This window comes from Lepisma saccharinum, chromosome 4, assembly GCF_977018435.1.
Source record: "Lepisma saccharinum chromosome 4, izLepSacc3.1, whole genome shotgun sequence".
In the NCBI taxonomy this organism is placed as follows: domain Eukaryota; kingdom Metazoa; phylum Arthropoda; class Insecta; order Zygentoma; family Lepismatidae; genus Lepisma; species Lepisma saccharinum.
Window position 1 is genome coordinate 55,491,828 of NC_139232.1, and position 21,501 is coordinate 55,513,328.

Genomic DNA, 21,501 nt, shown 5'->3' on the forward strand with positions numbered 1-21,501 from the left:
TTCTTTTATTTTTCAATATTTTAATCATTTCATATTCAATTTTTTTTGTAAACATGGTCAAGTGGAAGAAAAGGCTCCACAGCCTTAACTTCGCCATGTAAAAGAAGACGAAATAAATAAATAAATAAATAAATAAATCATACAACGGCCTTCAATGAGGATAAAAATGTAATCCAATAGCTCCTGCCATCTGCCGACTGTTGCTTAAAACATAGTTTTCACGCTAGACCACTAGATGGCACAAAGGTGCAGATCTGTGAACGATCAAATGCTTCTGCCATCCGCTTTGCGATTGTGTAGCATCCCCTGTGCGAACTACCTATGCGACATGCGCAAGTGTAAAAAGACTTTGTTGTAGCTTAGTGTTCGGTTGTAATGAATCTGTGCTTATTTTCGATCATATCTTGATGTAATTGTCGTTGTGATGTTAGTGATTAGTGTGCATGATTTCGTCTTCTATACTCGAACTCTGCACGACATGATGGGAGGAGTTTTTCGAGATAGCAAGTGTTTTGTGTCGCTTTCTTGATTCTGTCTTTTGATGCTTGAACGAGCCTTCGTATTTCGTGTCCTATAATTACGGTAAGTACCTTGATGTACTTCGAAAATGTGTCTTTGTGATTGTATGGTAGAAACCGGATAGACAGTACCACACAGCTGTTTAGGCAAACAGCTAGTGTTGTCATCTCACCACACTAGTGTGTGTGAGTGTGTGCGTGCGCTGTTGACAAACTTGCAGGTTTATTTGTTGTCTTAACAGTTAGTGATAACTTGTTTTAAACTGACAATTGAAACTCGGTAAAAATTACCAAGAATTAGCCCTTGCACACATTTACACATATGGGTCAAGTTGATGTAAACAATCAATCTAAAGATAGGTTATGATTTGATTGACGAAATAGCCATGCAGCATATGATATTTTCACCCTTTAATGTCGTGTGTGATTCATATCAAATGTGTTGTCGGCTTTAAGACGATATTGATTCGAAAATTTCTGCTTGTAGCATATGACGGGGCGCCATTTCGACTTGTCCAGCTTTGTTTACAGTTTCTGCACGCATTGCAATGTTATGCTATAGTGGTTATCGTCAGTGTATTGACAAACACGCAAACAACCTGAGGTATATGAAATATAGTAAACCCAGAAGAGAATTTGTGAATGTTGTGATATCAGCAAATGAGCATATGATATGAAACTAGATTTCGTATGCAAGTTGGAGTAGACACGAAACCTCATAACCTGTTTTCAATTTTATGATATTGTGACACAAAAAAGTGATCTCCGTACTAGCTTGAAAGGTTGTATTGTATTGCCAAGGTATTTTATTTTATTGAAAGTTTAGTTTGCAAAACTTTTGAGGCTAAAAGCGGATAGGCTATTCGTCAGTGCTTACGTTCGAGGGGGTGGGTGCTCCTGGTCGACTGCCTGTCATCAAATCAACAAAAAAGCTGGTGGGTGCTCTATTATTATTACAATTGCGTATCACGCAAGTCCGTAGCTAGAATTGATATCCATGGGGGCTCACGTCACGGGTTATTTGGGGGTGCTTTGTAAACCAAGTACATTTTTCAGAAGTTTAAAGTATTAAATGAAGGTAAATATGTGTGTGCGGGGAGAGGGTTCATTAAGTTAATGTAAAACATAAAATTCAGAAATATCATACAAATACTTCAAACTTTTTTCAGAATTTTCTAAAACATGGCTTAAAGTGTTAATTGACTGCTACTGACATCATCCCTTACTGCACATTCCATACTACTTTTGATGATACAGATATTTTATTTTTTAGTTATATAAATAAATAAAATTTCCCACAAAATAAAATAAAATATTTGTATCATACTAGGACAATACACAATATTCAATCATATTGCCTACTGTACATTCAACCTTACCGAAGGATTAAAACTTCCACTGGCGCAGGAACGATTTTCATTTAGGGGGGGTACAAAATTCAGCCTCCCATTATATGCATGCACCCCCCCCACACACACACATATATATATATATATATATATATATATATATATATATATATATATATATATATATATATACTACTTCATAGGTGCTTATACCTTGTGAAGGCATGGAAAATATTCCATTTTAGAACAGTACCTAGGTACACACGAATTTCTTGTTTGTTTTTTTTAAATGCAATGTAATTTTTATATATTTGCTTTTCTTAGAATTTATGGTTATTTTAAAAACGGCTCATAAGACCCGATAACAATTTCAAAATATGTTCTGGGCTCATTTTGAATTTAACAGAGCGGAAAATCAAGAGTTCGAAATGTGAAAATTGCGAACAAAAATACATCTATTCATTTTAATGCAGGGTGAGATTAAAGGGAGTAAGGAGGATTATCCCCTCCCCTCCTCTATATTGAGCCATTCCAATCAAAATTAATCATCTCCAACCCAATGGATATAGAAACCATATATAGTTCCATCCAGTTCGCTTCATTTTAATTTGGAAGTCCCATAGCCACACATAAAAATACATTTAAACAATGTACCACATCCAATGCCTTTTAGAAGCATGTATTTTCTCAGACATCTATAGGACGTTGTATCATAAAACAAAACAAAAAAATGAGTTGAGATGGTTCCCGATCAATAAGTAAGAGGTCTAACTTCGGAATATTTGTAATATAATTAGCTGTACTTAATGACGCTCTCAAGCACTGAAAGTACAAAGTACTAGAGTATCATTCATTTCATGTACAAAACCGAAATCCTTTAGATCTCAGACCAAGCCAGGAAATCCATAGTTTCTTCGAGAGTTTCTTTTTCTTTTCAGTCTTTGGTGGACAGTATGAAGAGCCTGTCAAGGTTTCTTTTCATATGTAGTAGGTAAATGCAGATACATGCGTGTGTTTTAGGGTGACATGTAAATTCCTCGTTTATGTGAAAAGGTGAACTTTAATGTAAGCAAAAGCATTTGCGCGTCACAGTTAAAGGTTTTGGCATCAACAAAGAAAATCCAAAATACATTCCCACCTTGTCGGCCTCCTTGGCCGAGAGACAAGCATAGCGCGCTACGACGCCAGAGGTCCCTGGTTCGAATCCCGGCCTGGGATGGGTGTCTTCGCGATTAGCTAAAAGTGACAGATGCGAAATAAAATAAATAAAATCAGTCACTCAAACAATTCTCATTCAAAGATCTTGTGAATCCAATCCAAAATCTACCAATATATATAGCCGAATGTAAAAGCGGGTTCAATACCACAAACCTAACCTTAACTGATTAGAGAAATCATTTAGAAGTTTTAAACCTACTCTTCCTTTCTTTCGACCACCAGTGCATTGATTGCGAGCAGAAAAATTTTCAAGATATTAGATGAAGTCCAAGTAATCACAGTGCCCTTGACAAGCCAACTGGAAAACCATAGAACCTGCAGTGAGTCTATTTTATCTTGTGCATTCATCTGACTAATGGCGTTGTGTTTGTGTTGCATTCGATATCAAAATTAGATTTTAAGCAATTAATGTCCAATTCTAAGTATACCTAATACATGGGTAAAAATAAGTTTCCCCCCCTTTAATAAAATCACAAATTGGTCCTTGTTTTAATGTTTATAAAACATTAAATTTCACGTAGGAATGATATAGCGAGACGACGAGTCGAGAATTGTCACAGCCTCATCTCGTCTCCGGTAAGGTCTTTCTCGTTTTTGTTTGTGCTTATTTTTCTTTCGGTTTCCACTCAGAAGTTATTAAAAGTTATTCTAGATTCACTTCATGCTCAGATAGGCTAATCGGGATTGGATCTACAGTTTAAAGTGGAATCCAAAGCGCTGTACGTGTGGGACCCCTTAATTACAAGACGAGATATCTCATCCTGAAAATATAAATGTTTAGTATAAGCAAACACGTACATTGTGCCACCACTCAAAGTTTCACACCGTATATAGGCTATTAAAGCAAAACCTTTTCTTAATAACATTTTTCTGCTTTACATCTTGTATCGACGCTGCGAAATGTCGAAATATGGAATTTTATCCTGAATAGATGAAACCGGATAGCACAGGCTCGCAATTGTCAGTAATGGATTAACTACGCAATTACAGTAAACAAAATATACGACTTATTCAAAAAATCAATATGATATAAGTTTGATGTGTCTGGATAAAGCAAATAGTAATTTAAATTTATTTTAAGCAATTTCTTGAAATATGATACCAAAGTTTCGAACGAGATCGCCTCGGACATCAAGAATCGTCTGGCTTTGATTTTGCAGAGATTTACTTCAGTCTCGTCTAGAGGAAACACAGACTTTTCTTGTCTCAGTACAAATCTGAACCACATAAAATTGTCCAGAGAAGAACCTCTGTCCGTTCCTGAGGATAAGCATCACCCTACTTTATATTTGAAAGTAAATCATGTACGTTGTAAAACAAGAAATACGGAACCAAACGAGAAACGCTATAATTTTAGGAAAGCTGATTTTAACAGTATGTATAAAAAATTTACTTCGATAGATTGGGAAGAATTAAAATTGTGCTCAGACGTTAATATTGCCGTTGAAAATTTTTATCAGATCGTTACGTCCGTGTTCGATGATTGCATTCCTCTTTCAACCCCCTCCTCCCGCCACTACCCTTGTTGGTTCACGCGACAGATTATAAGGGATCTGGCATCCAAAGCAGAACATCATCGTAAAATGAAGCATAACGTAGGGAATACCATGCAGCAAAATTCAAAAATATACGAACCAGACTAAAAAAGAATATTCAGAATGCGTACTCAAACTACTTGAAAAGCATTGAAGCTAGTGTTAAAACAGGGGACATGAAGCAATTCTGGTCCTTCATAAGAAATAAGAAGCGATCGTCGTACGCACAACTTATCTGTAATGAAAATCAAGAACTCGACAGCAACAACTCAATTGCCGAAGCGTTTGCGAAACACTTTCACTCTGTTTACGTACAGGAACCATCTTCTTACGAACCACCAACCCCTTTGTCTGAAACCGACGCCCTTCTATCTTCTCTAAATTTACAGGATATATCAATCGCTGAAGTAGAAGCAGCAATAAAGAACCTTAAACCTAAAAAAACGGCTGGCCCTGATCTTATTCCCCCCTATGTAATCAAGGGGTGTGGTTAAAGTCTAAAATATCCGCTATATATACTTTTCAGCCTTGTAATACAAACATTGAGATTTCCAGATAAGTGGAAATTGTCCCAAATTTGTCCCATACCAAAAACATCAGATAAATCTCAAATTTCAAACTACAGACCAATTGCGATACTCTCTGCGCCAGCTAAACTATTAGAACAGATTCTTTATAAACACTTCTTTGCTCACGTAAAACCAATTCTCTCCTCGCACCAGCACGGATTCGTACCAAAGAGATCTGTCGCGACGAACCTCGTAGAAATTACAAACTTCATTTCCACTGAACTTGACAACAGAGGCCAGGTAGACGTCATATACACAGATTTCTGCAAAGCGTTCGACACTGTCAACCATGATATTCTCATGAAAAATTAGCATTTTATAACTTCTCCTCTAACATTTACTCGATTGAAATCCCCAATAACTACCAAATAGCACACACACAGATAGACAGGGCAAACTCAATAACAGGTCTTGGTGTAGTGTTCGATGATAAATTATCGTTTCAGTTACATATCACAAAGACTGTTAATGACGCGCATAGAAAACTGGGGTTCATTATGAGAACTGCAAAAGATTTCAATGAAAATAAAGTGCTGTTATCATTATTTAACCTATATGTTAGGCCCAAATTAGAGCACGCATCTATAGTGTGGAGTCCACAAACCAGTAAACAAATAGATCTTATTGAAAAAGTTCAAAATAAGTTCACTCGCTATATAGTTTTTAGGATAGATGGTGCATATCCAAAGATGACACCGTATAACGAATTACTAATTAAATTACACATTACCTCCCTTGCAAATAGAAGAACCATCAGCTCCTTTTTCTTTTCAAACTTCTTCAAATTGGATTATTCCTCTCTGCTTTCAAAAATAGCTTTCGATGTCCCCCATCCAAAGTTACGATCAAGAAATCAACTCTTTACAATTTCCCGCACCCGCACAAAATCCGTAGAAATGGCTCCCCCTGGGGGGGGGGGGGGGCGCAACAGGGGCAGCAAGAAACTCCCCTATGAAATAATTTTTTAAAGCCTAGAGAATCTTCTAAATACTTGCCGCTGCTTAAGACTTCTGCTCATAAACAAGATGAACTAATGTAATAGTTGCTGTTCATATTCTGTGAATGTCTTCTTCACCAAGTTGTGAGCAAAGTAATATCTGCTGCCTACATTTTCACTCTTCACTGCAAAGAAATTATACAAAATAGTTTAAACCTAATGTCAAGGGCGCTGACAGCAGTGGCAGGGGAGGGGGGCTGCCTGGCATCACGTTGAAGAATAAAATATTTATCCCCTCCCTTAAGTTATAAGCCATATAAATTGCAAGCACTCCTTTGTTTCAAGTAAATGGTAACTATAGGTTTCACTAGCTTCAAATTATTTGAGGACAGTCATAGATGTCGTTTGATTTGGAGGAAAGGCAAAGCAAATGCTAGTAACACAATATGAAAAAATACATCCTCTGCTCTAGATAACTTAAATTGTTATTACTTTTATCAGTATAATTTTAAATATTGTTATTATTATTTAATTTTTAATTGTTTTGTTATTTAATTTCCTTTTCTAACTTAGAGGTTCATTTATAGAATGATTTCATGAGTAGTGAGTATAAGCCATTACAGCAGTACAACTGAATTTGATTCACAAAGTGGAATTACGTATTCTATTCATAATATCATGAAACTTGTCACAAGCCGATTTCCAAAATAAACAGGTTGATCTAGTATATATGTATTTTATGATAAATACAATAAGCAAAATTGTTGGCCGCGGTGGCTCAGTCGGTAACGCGTCTGACTCCCGGGTTCGATCCCCGGCCGGTTCAAATCCGGGAACTTTTCTAACGGTGAAAGCGGCCCCGGCACCCACCCAGCGTCGAATAACATGGGTACCTGGGGGAAACCCTGGGGGGTAAAGGCGGTCAGGGGCGTGATGCTGATCACATCACCCCCACTCACGACCGGATCAAGAAAGTGTGGGGCGTTACCCCCACACCCCCTATACGCCTTCATGGCGTGGTGCTATGCACAGGGGCGCACTTTTACAATAAGCAAAATTAATTTGAAGATTCATGCATAAGTATTAAAAGCAAATTGACCATCACTATTTTAGCTTTTTCGTTTTACACAATAAGAGCTTAAAGAATTAAAAAAAAAACAAGCAAGCTGCTAACAACTAATGAACTAGCATGCAAGGGAAAAATGAATGAAATTTGCCGAGGAATACTTGTGTATCCCACTGTACTTCTGTTCATGAGGGATAGGTTTGTCGTCACGAGGACGTTTGATTTTTATTACACATCAACCCGTTGTGTTCTAGCCTCATAACTCATATTGGGAAGCACCACTTCATAGAAACGACACTCTGTTACAGAGTACACCAACACCAACGACCAAAGACACTTCAGTAAAAAAAAATGGTCGTCAGACAGTGTTGTGCCAGGTACAAAAGTAAGTAGGGCAATGTCGTGCAGCTGTGTGACAAACCACAAGTTTTGTTGCCATAATTTCGGGTATCTGGAGCAAGCTAAAGAAAACATGTCTCTGCGCAAGTAGTGACGCTAATTGGCTCCACCAATGAACACGTGAGAGGGAATGGGATTGCGTGGAGGGAGGAAAGCGACTTCAGTCAACATCAGCAGCTTCGCTCGGCCCACTCTATTTCCTCCCCTTCTCTGTCGCTATGCGCGGCGTAGCTCCAGAGATAAAGGGGGACAGAGTATAATGTGTATAAATACAACGTTACACAGCATTGTGGCAATTCACATTCACTGTTTTGAGACTAGTGGAGAGGTTTTTCGCTTCCACCCCCAGGCTTTCCAATCACGTGAATCGCGCTTCATAACAAACAGCTTAGGATCTACCTAACTGAACGTCATTTGTCGCCGATATCTTCTACTTCCCCATGACTATTTCCCCATTAACCTGCATCTTTTAGCAGGCAGTTCCCCAATCAAATTTCTTTTTTCTTTTCTTCATCACCTCCAATATTGTTCTTTTCGCTCTTTTCAGCATTGCCTTCGTTATCAGTCCATTCCACACGTTTCAATTTTTGTCACAGACAATGGGGTGGCATTGGGGTTGAACCCTACAGAGTTACTTGTTTTCATACTTCAAAACATAATATTCCTCCACTTTATTGTCAAAAAATGCAATGAAGTTTAAATTTTCTATCTACTCTTACAGAAAATAGTAGTACCAAATAGTAGCTTTTGTGTAACCATAAGTAGGATAAGGCATTTATTGACCTAAAAACCTTATAAAGAATGCATTTATGACCAAAACGTGTCAAAATGGCCCACAATTTAAGAAAAAAAAACCACCAATAGTTCTTTTTAACGTTTCCCTCTTATTAGTTCCTTAACATGTAAAAAGTTAATTTATGAGAGTAATTAAATGGATGAAAGTGCAAAATGTTTAAACTTACTATAATTCGGCCAGGAAGGGATGGGACGGGGTTGTGTTCCACGACACACTCTTTAAGAGACACTGATTATGGTTTGCCGATTATTAACAATAATTTTACCATGTATTGTAATTGAAAGCACAAATTGCAGAAGCAGACATAGGCTAGCTCATTCTGCAAGTTCCTTGGCAAATAAGGGCACCACCTACTGATATGCCTTGTTTTCCTGTAAATGTTGGCGAGCTTACTGTATGAAATGTAGGGATAGGAGATATTGTTGTAGTTCAACTTTATTTCCTGAAAATTGTATTTCCTTATCTGTGGAAAAGCATTAACAAGCAGATCCATTCAGTAAATAAACAAAATCTCATAACAAAAATGCGATTGCCTTCCAGAAAACTAAAAAAATTGCTCAAAATGATTGCCAACAAATGACCTATCCATCGAATATGTCGAAAAATGCAAACAGTACCATCAGGGACCTCTGAGGGACAAGCGACATGAAGCAGACGGCTGGCGACACGTGTTGCTTGGAAGTGAACCCCTCAGTAATCAATTTAACCTTTCGAACCGAAGCGATACGACAAGCTGTCGTTCGGACTGGGCCGTTTTCTCAATACCGTGCATCGTGTCGCCTCGGACTATTTTTCGCGCATTCGCGGTGAATGCTTGCTTATAGGGAGACGTCAGACCGAAGCGACACAAGTATATTATGTAAATAATTACTACTTGTATAAAATAAAATATGTTTGTATTTACGACGTAGACCCAATTTGCTTAAGTTTTCTACCCTGAAACTTCAGAAAAATCGTTGCCCTCCCGTCCCGGTAGTTCTTGGTGCGGATCTAGAGCTTACAGTTGGGAGGGAAGAATTTCGGTCGAATACCTTAACTCACCGAGAATCAATTCTAACCTGTGCTTGCTTGAGTTTGTTTGAGTTTTTGTTTTAAGTCCGCTTTATGCACAGATAAGCTAATCGGGACTGGACCTACAGTTTAAAGTGGGATATGAATCACTATGCACCTGCACCGATATCGAACCCGGGATCCCTTGATTGCAAGGCGACGACGTTACAAGTACGCCACCGGGGAGGATAACCTACACTTGCAATATTTTATGCAAATAATATATAGTACTGTGAACAGGAAACAAGCAGAGTGGTTCTCAACCTTTTTCAGTCCGGGACCCACCTTGAAGGATATTACACTTCATGGGACACATAAGCATGGGCGCCGAGAATTACTTGTAGGTTGATTGATTGATTGATTTGCTTTATTTTACTTCGCTTTTTGTGTCACTTTTGGTTAATTGCGAAGATGGGAATGACTGATGACATGATGAAATTGATGAATGTACACTCATAAACATTCATGCCCAGGCCGGGATTCGAACCCAGGACCCCTGGCGTCGTAGCGCGATGTGCTAACCCATGCGCGTGCACTCTAGTACAGCAAGGCCAGCAGTGCTGGCCCACAGCATTACGGTTACAAAATTACTTCCTTAACTTTTAGTTGTTAATTATTTCTTCCCTGTTACCGCAAGAGAATCAACCCGCCGTAGGCCTGCAATGTTCGTCCTTTTTCGATATAGGACCGTCCACGCCCTCTCGTGGGGTGTTGACAAAACATCTGCCCTGCGACACATCACCCTCGCCTGCTTGCAGTCCCGCGCCAGCAAGAATCTCCAAGAGAAACCAGCGACCTTGAATCAGCCAATGGGAGACTGTTTAATGTGGCGCAAACTTTGTATTCCAATCGGTAATGGATGAAACATAGTCGGGTGCCATCGGTGAGGTCCACTGATGTCCTCAGTGTTGCGAACTGCACTATTAAGTGTCCACGCCAGCGTTGTAGCATATCAACCTAGCAAGTTACAATTTTAATATTTTAAAATAAACCATAAAGTTATAAAGCACACGAGAAACACAAAAATATGATTGCTGACATGCGTATGATATATTCTATGTGAATATGAACGTTTCAGAGTGGTCGGTCTATTAAGACATCACGTTCATAGACACATCCGCCAAATAGAGTTGGTAACACTCGCTGGCCGCGGTCACGTTTTTTTTTTTTGTTTTTTTTCAAGCGCTTTGCGAAGTTAAACGTTCCTCGGGCGTGTGAATTTCTATTTGTTTTGTTTGTTTTTGCGGGAAGTTCGAGTGGTTGTGTGGAAACTGAAAGCTTCAAAATCCTTAGTACTGTCATATTGTTTACTGTTTTCTAGGGAAAGAACTACGTGGTGCCAAAGTGGATTTGTGAATATTGCAAAATCGTGAAAACTGTTTCAATCATCTGCGTTCGTTTGTTGCATTAAACACCATGTAGAGGCAATGAATTCTTGGTTTTGGGATTGCTTCCCCAACTAGAAATGTCACCGCACGTCACTGTGATAACCACTCCGCCACGGGCACCAGCAATTACTTGTAGGTGTGCACCCAGTTTATAATCATATTTTTGCTAACATCCAGTACTTTAAGAAAAGTAGTACATACTTCATTCTAGAAAAGTAAATATGCAATTTGAAAGACTAACATCGCCCAACTAATGCACACACTACGTACAACACGGGTTGAATTTAAATTGTTAAAACAATATATCTTAGTAATTTAAATGTGTAATATATTTTTAAGACACGGCAAATTAATTATTGAGCCCGATTTCGCGACCCACAAAACGCTCCCTCGGGACCCAACAGTGGGTCGCGCTCCATAGGTTGAGAAACGATGGTCAAGAGATTTCAGTTTTGTTTCGTAAAAATACGGGCCCAGGGCTGGAATAGATGGCAAGTATTGTATGTCGTTATCATAATTCCTCAAATTGCCACGGTAAACTGAACGATGAAATATGAGGAATAAAGTCAATAAACAGAGGAACAAAAACATATTCTCTCAAAGGATCTCGGATTCGATCCCCTTTTGGGGTGTTCAGTGTTTCGGACCAAATTGTAACTGTAGGCCCAGTTCCGATTAGCCTTTCTGTGCATAAAGTGGACGTGGCGGCTCATGCTACTTGTTGTTAGGAGGGCTGCATTAATGAAAAAATTTTAAAAAATACCTGGGATTTTTCAATCATTTCCATTCATATGGACAACATATTTGATTGATTGATTGAGTTGATGTTTTAAGTCCACTTTATGCACTGTAAGGCTAATCGGGACTGGACCTACAGTTTAAAGTGGGATCCGAACCACTACGTGCCTCCACCGGGTATCGAACCCGGGACCCCTTGATTACAAGGCGAACGCTACCACTGCGGCATCGGGTAGGCTATGGACAACATAGCCAGTGCACTTAGTTTGTCTTCTCCCATGGTGTTTCTGAGGAATGTGTTAACCCTTTTCAGTGTCGGGAAGCAGCGTTCAGATCCACTTGTTGTTAAAGGGAGAGTGATTAAAACACAAACACCTAATGTATTGTTTCTGGCGGCTTGTTGCACTTTGCGTTATATTCAACAATGGAGTTGGTCTTCCACGTATTTTTATGTCGCATTTTTCTCTTGCAGCGTTAAAGAGCTAAAACGAACAGACTTTAAATACTGTACTGAATTATTAATTTTTACTTCTACCAGATTATATTACTTAAACTATCACGCACTTACTGACAAGCGAAACGGACGCGTTATATTAGCTGCCACTATTTCTCTCAGTAATCGCATGTTTATGCTCGGTGTCGTGGTATCATAGTGTGAGAGCTTTCGATTTCTACCACTTGGCAGCGCCACCGTGCATTAGATTGCAGCATTGGACTGCACTGAATGCAGTCCGCTTTTTAGCATTGACAAGGGCCTGGCAGGGAGGGAAGTGGAAGCAGTGATTACGTTAGTGTTAACATGGAAATGTACTGGCAGTCCCCGAGGGGGGAGCGGCTTCATATACCAGTTTGCCGCTTGTCGCACACCAAGTGAATTTGAAAGCTCCACACCGCGGAACGGGACGCAGTAAGATAGCGGAAGTATAATTATTTAATTTTTGCACTAATGGCAACAAAATAAAATTCGTTTGGGGAGGCTGCAGTCCTGCAGCCCCCCCTTCATCGGCCACCACTGCAACACCAATCAATCAAAGTTTCAGAGTATTCTTCAGCCTGTTAAACTTTGTGATAAAAGGTAGAACATTCGAGTCTTCAAAAATACTAGTAATAATAATACATCGAAAAACCTACCAGTTGGGAGGGGCTATCGCCTCCCCGTGGATCCCCGCCTGCCTCGAGATCAGTTCTAGCTACAGACCTGCTTCGCCGTAACCACATTTCTTAATCACTATTTTTGCTATCCTCAGTCAATTCATAACGTTGCCCTTCGAAAATAGTGCAAAATTTATTCATTTATTTATTGTTTCACAAACCTCTCATCAGCACAGCGCGCTACAACAGCAGGGGTCCAGGGTCTGAACCCCGGCCTGAGCATGGGTGTTCTTTGTGACTGTCCCTTCATCATATCATCACCCATCCTCATCTTCGCGATTAGCCAAAAATTGGCAGAAATGCGAAGTAAAATAAACCAAATCGATGAACCAATCAAACCAAACCTCTCATCTAAGTCATTAGGGCTAGGAAGTTGATGAGAAATCATCTTTCTTTCTGGGCCGTGAAGACAATGGAAAACCTGATGGTCTGTTTATTCTTCAATTTGAACCAGGAAACATAGTTTTTATTTTCCTTTTTTTTTCTTTTAGGTCATTTTTCAAAAAAAAAAATTTGGCGTTTTTGTTAATCAATTTTTAGGTTTACTTCTGCTGTTTCCCTAATTGTTTCGTACATTTTACATTCATTTGCAAACATAACTTAATATCGTATAAAAACCGTATGGTTCTGGGATCGAACCTAGGCTATGCCAGCCTAGAGCTACTCGTTCTGAGTTTTCGAGAGATGTTGGCTGCGAGAGGCACACTTATCGCTTGGGATAATACCCCGGAGAAACAAGGGTGACAGGTACGTATACAAGCAAAGGGGGCTTACACAACACTTACACATTCGATATTAGCAATTCGGGGTTGACTGGTCTGGCAGGGTTGTGAGAATAATACCGTGCGTTCATTTCGATCTTCGGCCGAGAGATCGTTAGAAGCGTGGCGGGCGGCGCTGACGGAGATGCCGACATTTCCGGCCTGCAATGCCCGCTTATTTTTATGGACATACGCAGACAATTATTTAAATATTGCAAAAGACGAGTACTAACCTGTGTTATAACACGCAAAAGTTATTCTGTAATTCATCCAAGTTCTGCCCTTATATACACAAATAAATACGCTTTAGAAACGATGTTAAGAACCACCGATAATAAAACATTTTAATCATAGTTTTGACCAGTAACGTCCTGCTTAAGTTATTACCGTGAAAGAGTTTTGTGTCGATGGGGATCGTTTGGAGGTTTCGAATGTGCAACACTGTATCAAGATTACGCTGCAGACGAAACCGTTAAAAGTCAATGGTTTTCGTGAGCTTCCTTGCAATCCAAAATCTCCGAGCTCGAGTTCTTTGTTCCTTCGCGATTAGATGAAGACAGAGCTGTGAATTTAGTGGCGAGCAAATGTAAACCAAGAACGTGTTAATTTCGAAATGTGCGCAAGAGTTCTTGGTTACTTGCCGTTACTTGTTTGTGTTATTGCAGTGTGTATGTGTGTTGTGTCAGTGAGACGATTGGAATGCCACCCGCAAGGTTCACGTTAGAACAAAGATTTTTTTATGTATGACACTTACGTGAAAACAGACTCGTGTCGAGACGTGTGTAGGCAATTTGTACAGAAATTCCCAGGCGTTTCACATCCACATAGAGATATGGTTAGACATCTTGTCCTTAAATTACGAGAAACTGGATCGTTAAATTGTAAAACACCTAAGCTAAAACGACGGATTCCAACCGAAGCAAAACTCGATGAAATTGGTGCAGCGTTAGAGCGTTCTCCAAACAAGCCTCTACGCCGTGTTTCACAGGAGATGGGCGTGTCAAAATCATCAGCACATACAGCCACTAAGCTACTAAAATTAAAACCGTACTCTTATAACACAGTTTAGTGCTCGTTTTGCAATATTTATATAAATGTCTGCATATGTCCATAAAAATAAGCGGGCATTGCAGGCCGGAAATGTCGGCATCTCCGTCAGCGCCGCCCGCCACGCTTCTCCCGATCTCTCGGCCGAAGATCGAAATGAACGCACGGTAGAAAGGAGATAAAGGAACGTTCGTTTACCTCTGTTGTCCTGTTGAGTTGATGGTCTCGTTTAATCAGTAGACAAGGCGCGGTCCTGGAATAAACTTCTTTCGGTAGCGCAACTCCCGTGGTAACTCTTTACGTAACAATTGACAATCAGATAAATCGGAGGCAACGACTGTTCACGCGATAAATTTCTGAGCACAACTGGGCAGAGAAATAGTTTCTCGAACTATTTATGGGAGATTCGAATTTCCGATCGTTAGAGCCGTTGGCAAGTCCGCGTCTTCCGTTAACGGTGTTTTTATAATAAGGCTGAGTTTACTTATTGTTCGTACGATTTCCGGTAGAATTCGTGTCAGCAGATTTTTCATGATGGAATGGCCACAAAATCCGGTTGATTCTGATATTCGGATAATTCGAATATCCGTATAGTACGGATATCCGGATAGTGGGGTAACTAAGAGTGAATCGGGTCACTTTGAAATGCCCTCTCTCCCTACACAAAACCAAACGAAGTGTACGGAATATTTCGATCTGGCACTGAAGTTTGGAACTTGAAATATCTGTTGAACGTCGAAGCTACCAAGAAGTAGTGTATTTGGAGCTGCCAAAAACTACAGATAATACTCTTGTTACATGCAGGTAGACGAAGAAAAGCGTGTTTTAATAATGGCTATGTGTATTTATTATATTTGTACTGTACTACATGCGATATTTTTAAGGACCATTTGTGCATAACATGGTATTTAGTTATCGTAGAAGAGATTATAAGATTTTGCACCATCTTTGTCGTTGATACAGTGTATCCAACTGATGAACAGAAAAATGTTACACTTTAGGGTGAATAGTCACGAAAATCTGGTGAATACGGTCAACACATAATGTCCATTTGCCCTGAAAGAGGCTTCTAAATTAATTTGTCTCTTAAAGATCTCGAAATATACAAGGAAATCGTCAACTTTGTGGATAAAGAAGGACACGCAGAAAGCGATTAAGGTATTTAGGGAAGATAGGAATCAACGACATGCCGCAGAACTGTTTGGTGTTCCTTATTCGTATATCCAAAGAAAAATACGGAGTGGCCAGATTAAATCCCTGAGAAAAAAGAGAGTAAGCTACTTTGAACGTGGAGCAGAAGGATGAACTGGTATCGCAGTTACTAAAATTATGTTCTTGTGCGCAGGGGTGCCCCCCCCCCCAAGGCCAATGGCGCATCCCCCCAAAAAACAATCATGACGTACGCCCCCCCAAATCATGACATACGCGCCTCCCCAAATCAAGTCATAATCCCCATAAAGTATTTAATTACGACAGCGTGTCTACTAAAAGTAACTTTTTTCTTAGCTTTACTGAACACTATACTTGATCTGCCCCTCCTCCCTAAACACTGGTGCCCATCATCCCAATACTGTGCATTAATACATGATTGTGAATGAAGCGAGAAAGAAAATGTTTACATCAATTTTTTGCATGCTTTCAAGAATATGAATTTAATTTAATTTAATTTAATCAATACTTTCTTAGGATCCCGCGATATTTACTCTTTTCCAGATTCTCTTTTCGCACTTTCGGCGACGAAAACTTGTGAATACCATATCACTAAATATAGTCCGCCAAATATAATATTTAGAGCCCGGAAGTTCAGGCATTTATTTTCGTTAAAATAGGCAGGCAAAAAGGCATTTATAATGTGGAAAATAGGCACTAAAAATGAAAAGAAGGCAAAATAAACCGAAAAAAGGCACATTTGGAAGTTGCTTACTTTTATCCATAATTTCTGGCAAAATGTTAAAATCTAAATTGGGAAGAGCATTTCAATTTTTTCCGTCTTGATTGCACATAACTACAAGGTGCTTTTTAAGTTCTCAACATTCATTGCTAGTCGTCTGTCAGAGAGAATGTTTTTCATAATAGAAAATGATCTTTCACGAATTGAAGCCGCTTCATTTTCTGGAAGAGCATCGATCACCTCACTGATTTTTTGAAGGTTGTTAGCATAATATATAGCTGCCCATCTCGTCAAGACTGGTTGTGGAGTTAAACTAAGCTCAATCGCAACTTCCTGAAATTTTCGGGTTTGAGAGGGAGATTTCAGAAATATCTTCTTTGTGTTCGAAATCAACCTGTCCACTTCAGCAGTCAATCATGCACAAGAAATGTTAACCGAAAGGCAATATCCTAACTCAGCATGAAATACTTTTTCTCACACTTTTCTCCTTCAGCAATGTTGAAACATGTGTGAGTTCAATATTACTTAAATAAGGCGAAAATTATTCACATAATAAACGGAAGAAAAATAAATGCCAACAACGTGTTTGGGGAGAAAAATAATTTATATACACATTTTTTTAAAAAAATTGTCATATTTCATTGAAAAAGGCAAAAATAGGCATTATAATTAAAAATAGGCAGTGGGGTCCCAAATAGGCAAAATAGGCAAAATGTAAAGGGTTCCAAAACATTCGAAACGTATATCCAGAAAAATTTTATCAATATATGCAGTAGATAAAAAGAGGCATTTTGCCAAACTTCCGGGCTCTAATAATATTCGAATTCTCCCCCCACTACGGAAATCCCTTCACAATCTAAGATTTAACACTTTATCAAGACATTCATGTCTTCCCCCTGAAATTGAATACTTTATGCCACCAAAATTTCCATGCCAATTTTAGGCTTACTGTTTATATTGAAGAGTGGATATTACATTGCCTCCTCCGAAACAAATAATTTTCATTCCCAACACCAGAATTTCGGCAAAAGTCAAAGACAATAGTAATACACAAGAATTCAATACCCCTCAATTTAATGCTCAATGTTGAATTGTATATTATTTGAAGGGAAAAAAATCCCCCAAAAAAATCTTGATGGCCCCTCCCCCTGTTGCGTTCGAATTTGTCATGTCGTCCGCACACTCTCGTCATCATCATCATGCTCAGAGTCGGAAAAGACCATTGATGTAAGAAGCAATACGGTTCGTTGGTTCTGTAATGTGCTGTATTAAAATACAACGACCCCTGTTTGTGTGAAATTGGTTGATTGGGTAAAGTGGCAAGAAAATCTAAAGATGGTCGTCACAGCAAATGTGTGTCTGCACAAGGGAGAATAAAGTTTATTTGTGGAAGATGTGCGAGCAATAGATAAGGTGCGACACTCTAAACATGAGGTTTGTATTGGATATTCAATGTTAGGTAACTGACCCGTTTCACGCTCAGATGTGATCCGATTCACCCAAACTCTTAAGGGCGAATAGGGTCATTCAGAGTTGAAGTCCAAATGCTACGGGCACAGAAATAAGGTAAGTTAACAAATTATTAGTTACTGGAAATTATTGTTAAAGGATCGCCAGATATTTTTAAATTTGAATGGCATTATAGGAAATATTTACATTGTTTAATTTTTTTGCCCCGATTCACCCTAAGATACTCTATATATTCGATGAAAGGTTTATTTGTAGAAAATCCGTACCGTGAAGTACGAACATGAATAAAAGAATATGTGGGTAGCCTTTGAAACGGACAACCGATAAAACTGTCCAGATAATGCACACATCGGATATCCGGACATTCCAGATAATCCAAATATCCGGATAATCTAGATATCGGAATATCCTATAACCGGATATTTGAAATCCGGGCAGAAAATTATCCGGATTCACCAAACATTGGATTTTATCGAATTATTCAACTACTCTTGTAATTTATGAAAAAAAATTGGAAAAAATCACTTTCATTTCAAGATCGAAAATCATTTTTAAATTTTAGGTCATTTTTAATCATTCTAATGTCATTCTACAGGTCATTATTTAAGATTTTTAAGTCATCAACTTCCGAGCCCTAGTCATTATTCCAGCTTTGACTGAGCGGATGACACAAGCATTGCGTTTCTTTTCTTTGTTTTTGTTTTTTTACGTGAAACTCTTTGCTCCTCTTGGGTTCATAATATTGCAGGGTAGAGCATGTTTGCTATTGTGAGAAGTATCTCTTGTCCTCCGAGAGTCCCCTGCAGGGATAATGAAAGGGGAGCAAGGGTTGCCTTCAAGCAGGAACAAAGGTAATGGGGAAGCTTTCGTTTGCATAATGACACTCGTTAGTCGTAATTTAGAACCCAAAGAAGCAAGCGAAAATGGCCGCCGACTGTGAATTACCGCTTTAATCCTTCACGCTTCGTTCGTCAAGGTGAACTCCAAATAAAGTTCTTATTAAAGCGTTAAGTTCCGCTAGTCTTCTTGAAGCTACCAACGTGCTTAATGGTAGAGGGATGGGATAGGATTCAAACTGCCCTTAATATTCTGACATGAATAAATTCAAGTTCAGAGACAGAAATCGGCAACTCATTTTCAAATACTTATTCCAAGTTGTACAAAAATGCAACAGGGTAGACCGTGGACAACGCGGAGAAGAACCCTTGAGTGGAGCCAGAATTTTCAAATGTTTGAAATTCCTGAAACTTGTGCGAAACCTATTTAATTCTCGGAACCACAGTGACCCCTAAACTTCCGGCCGTCATTTTCCCACTGTCCTTCCTGGTGGATTTTTTGATTGGATCAAAATTTCCTTTCCGACCTTTCCCTGCACTTTTTGACACTCGGTGTAGTGCAGGTGTATCCCGGTTTCAGGCTGGTGCAAGAAAAATGATGTTCAACCAAGTAGACGGATAGCGGTACACTGAAAAAAATAAAGGTGTGGAAACTCACCTTTTGGGGTGAGTTTGGCTTGTCACAAATAGCCGTCCCCAAAAGGTGAGTTTCCACACCCTATATTGGGGTGAGTTTTTCTCACCCTAGTATAGAGTGTGTTTTTCCTCCCATAGGGTGAGTTTTCTCACCCTAGTATAGAGTGTGTTTTTCCTCCCATAGGGTGAGTTTTCTCACCCTAGTATAGAGTGTGTTTATCCTCCCATAAGGGTGAGTTTTCTCACCCTAGTATAGAGTGTGTTTATCCTCCCATAAGGGTGAGTTTTCTCACCCTAGTATAGAGTGTGTTTTTCCTCCCATAAGGGTGAGTTTTCTCACCCTAGTATAGAGTGTGTTTTTCCTCCCATAAGGGTGAGTTTTCTCACCCTAGTATAGAGTGTGTTTTTCCTCCCATAAGGGTGAGTTTTCTCACCCTAGTATAGAGTGTGTTTTTCCTCCCATCAGGGTGAGTTTTCTCACCCTAGTATAGAGTGTGTTTATCCTCCCATAAGGGTGAGTTTTCTCACCCTAGTATAGTGTGTGTTTTTCCTCCCATAAGGGTGAGTTTTCTCACCCTAGTATAGAGTGTGTTTTTCCTCCCATAAGGGTGAGTTTTCTCACCCTAGTATAGAGTGTGTTTATCCTCCCATAAGGGTGAGTTTTCTCACCCTAGTATAGAGTGTGTTTTTCCTCCCATAAGGGTGAGTTTTTTCACCCTAGTATAGAGTGTGTTTTTCCTCCCATAGGGTGAGTTTTCTCACCATAGTATAGAGTGTGTTTTTCCTCCCATACGGTGAGTTTGAGGGGTTCGTGAGGAAGAGGTAAATGATCTTCGTTTAGTATAATAATGCTTACCTTTAACCTTGAAGAATCAGTCAGATCTTTTCTATCTTATCCAATATGAATTCAGAATAAGATAGAGCAATCATAACTTCAATGTAATTTCTTCCCAGATGGCAAATGTATCAAAGTAGAGAAATGCAATGTTAACTCTTGCATTGTATAATATACGACATCACAGGGAAAACAGTGTTTCTTCATTTAATGCGTTCAGATTTTAATGTGATTAATTGTCTCTTTATAAAAAGAATACCATTCAATTCAGCATAAAATTTCGACAAAGCTTAAAAATCTTAGAGGAAACTAGATGCGGCACGCTCACCAAGGTATTCATGTAGAAGAACAAGCCATCCATAAATTACATGAAGCTTGCAAGGAATATTATGTATCGATTTCTAAATCATACAAAAAAGCCGCAACTTTTAATGTACATACATATTTTCCAATAAGTCTTTTTTGAGACTTCCACTTGATGATTAGAAGCCAATTGGGACTGGATATATGTACAGTCACATACACTGCTGGGTTGTAATGATTTAATTGAAAGTCAATGGTGCTGTTACAACCCAGAAGTGTCCTTGCGTGTACAATATAACATGAAGGGGATTGATCTTCAGAAGTCACACCCGTTAATTAAAAAATAACAACTTTTTTCTGTACTGTTTGGAAAGCAACACTCATGCTCACATACATTGCTAGGATAAATAAATGACATACTTAACACAACAAAAAACTGTATATTTGTATATCCGTAGATAAATTTTATGTATACGTTGGATGGAAGTATATACATACATGGTAAGGGGATAATCTCTGAAAAATACTACCTTGCCACTAAATGCATACACATTAAGCAATAATTCAACCTTACCTTTCCTTTGCTGTTGGTTCTGCACACTCAGTTCAATGCCACAATCATTACAATGTGAGTGATTTTTGGTGCTTTTAGAACCTATTTCAGTACTTTAATAAATTAATTAGAAACGAAAATGTACATTCCTAAGAAGGCAGAGCAAATTTAGTAGAAGTTATAAATGTTCATTTACATAATTTTTAACCACTCTATTTCAAATACAGAGCTTAATTTTTTCGCCCCAAAGATTAGGTTGAAGAAATAAAGTTACCAGTTAGCAAAAAATTCAACTTTATTTACAACATTCGTACATTTCATCTTGCAATAATTCAACATAGTTCTCACAATTTTATCCAAAAAAAGAGGATTGATTTTTCATTACCAATTTTACTTCATTGCTAAAAATATGCATGCTGTATTCCTTTAAAATGTCTGTATGGAAAGGCGTCCA

General features: G+C 38.8%; 1 protein-coding gene across 1 annotated transcript in view; it reads left to right on the forward strand.

Moving 5' to 3' along the window:
* The first annotated feature begins 284 nt into the window (after positions 1 to 284).
* Positions 285 to 21,501, forward strand: part of Hecw (Hecw ubiquitin protein ligase) — a 313,224-nt gene continuing 292,007 nt past the window's right edge. Inside the window, exon 1 of the mRNA XM_083120523.1 lies at positions 285 to 582. The gene's annotated coding sequence lies outside the window, so the exon portion shown is untranslated. The remainder of the gene's footprint in view (positions 583 to 21,501) is intronic.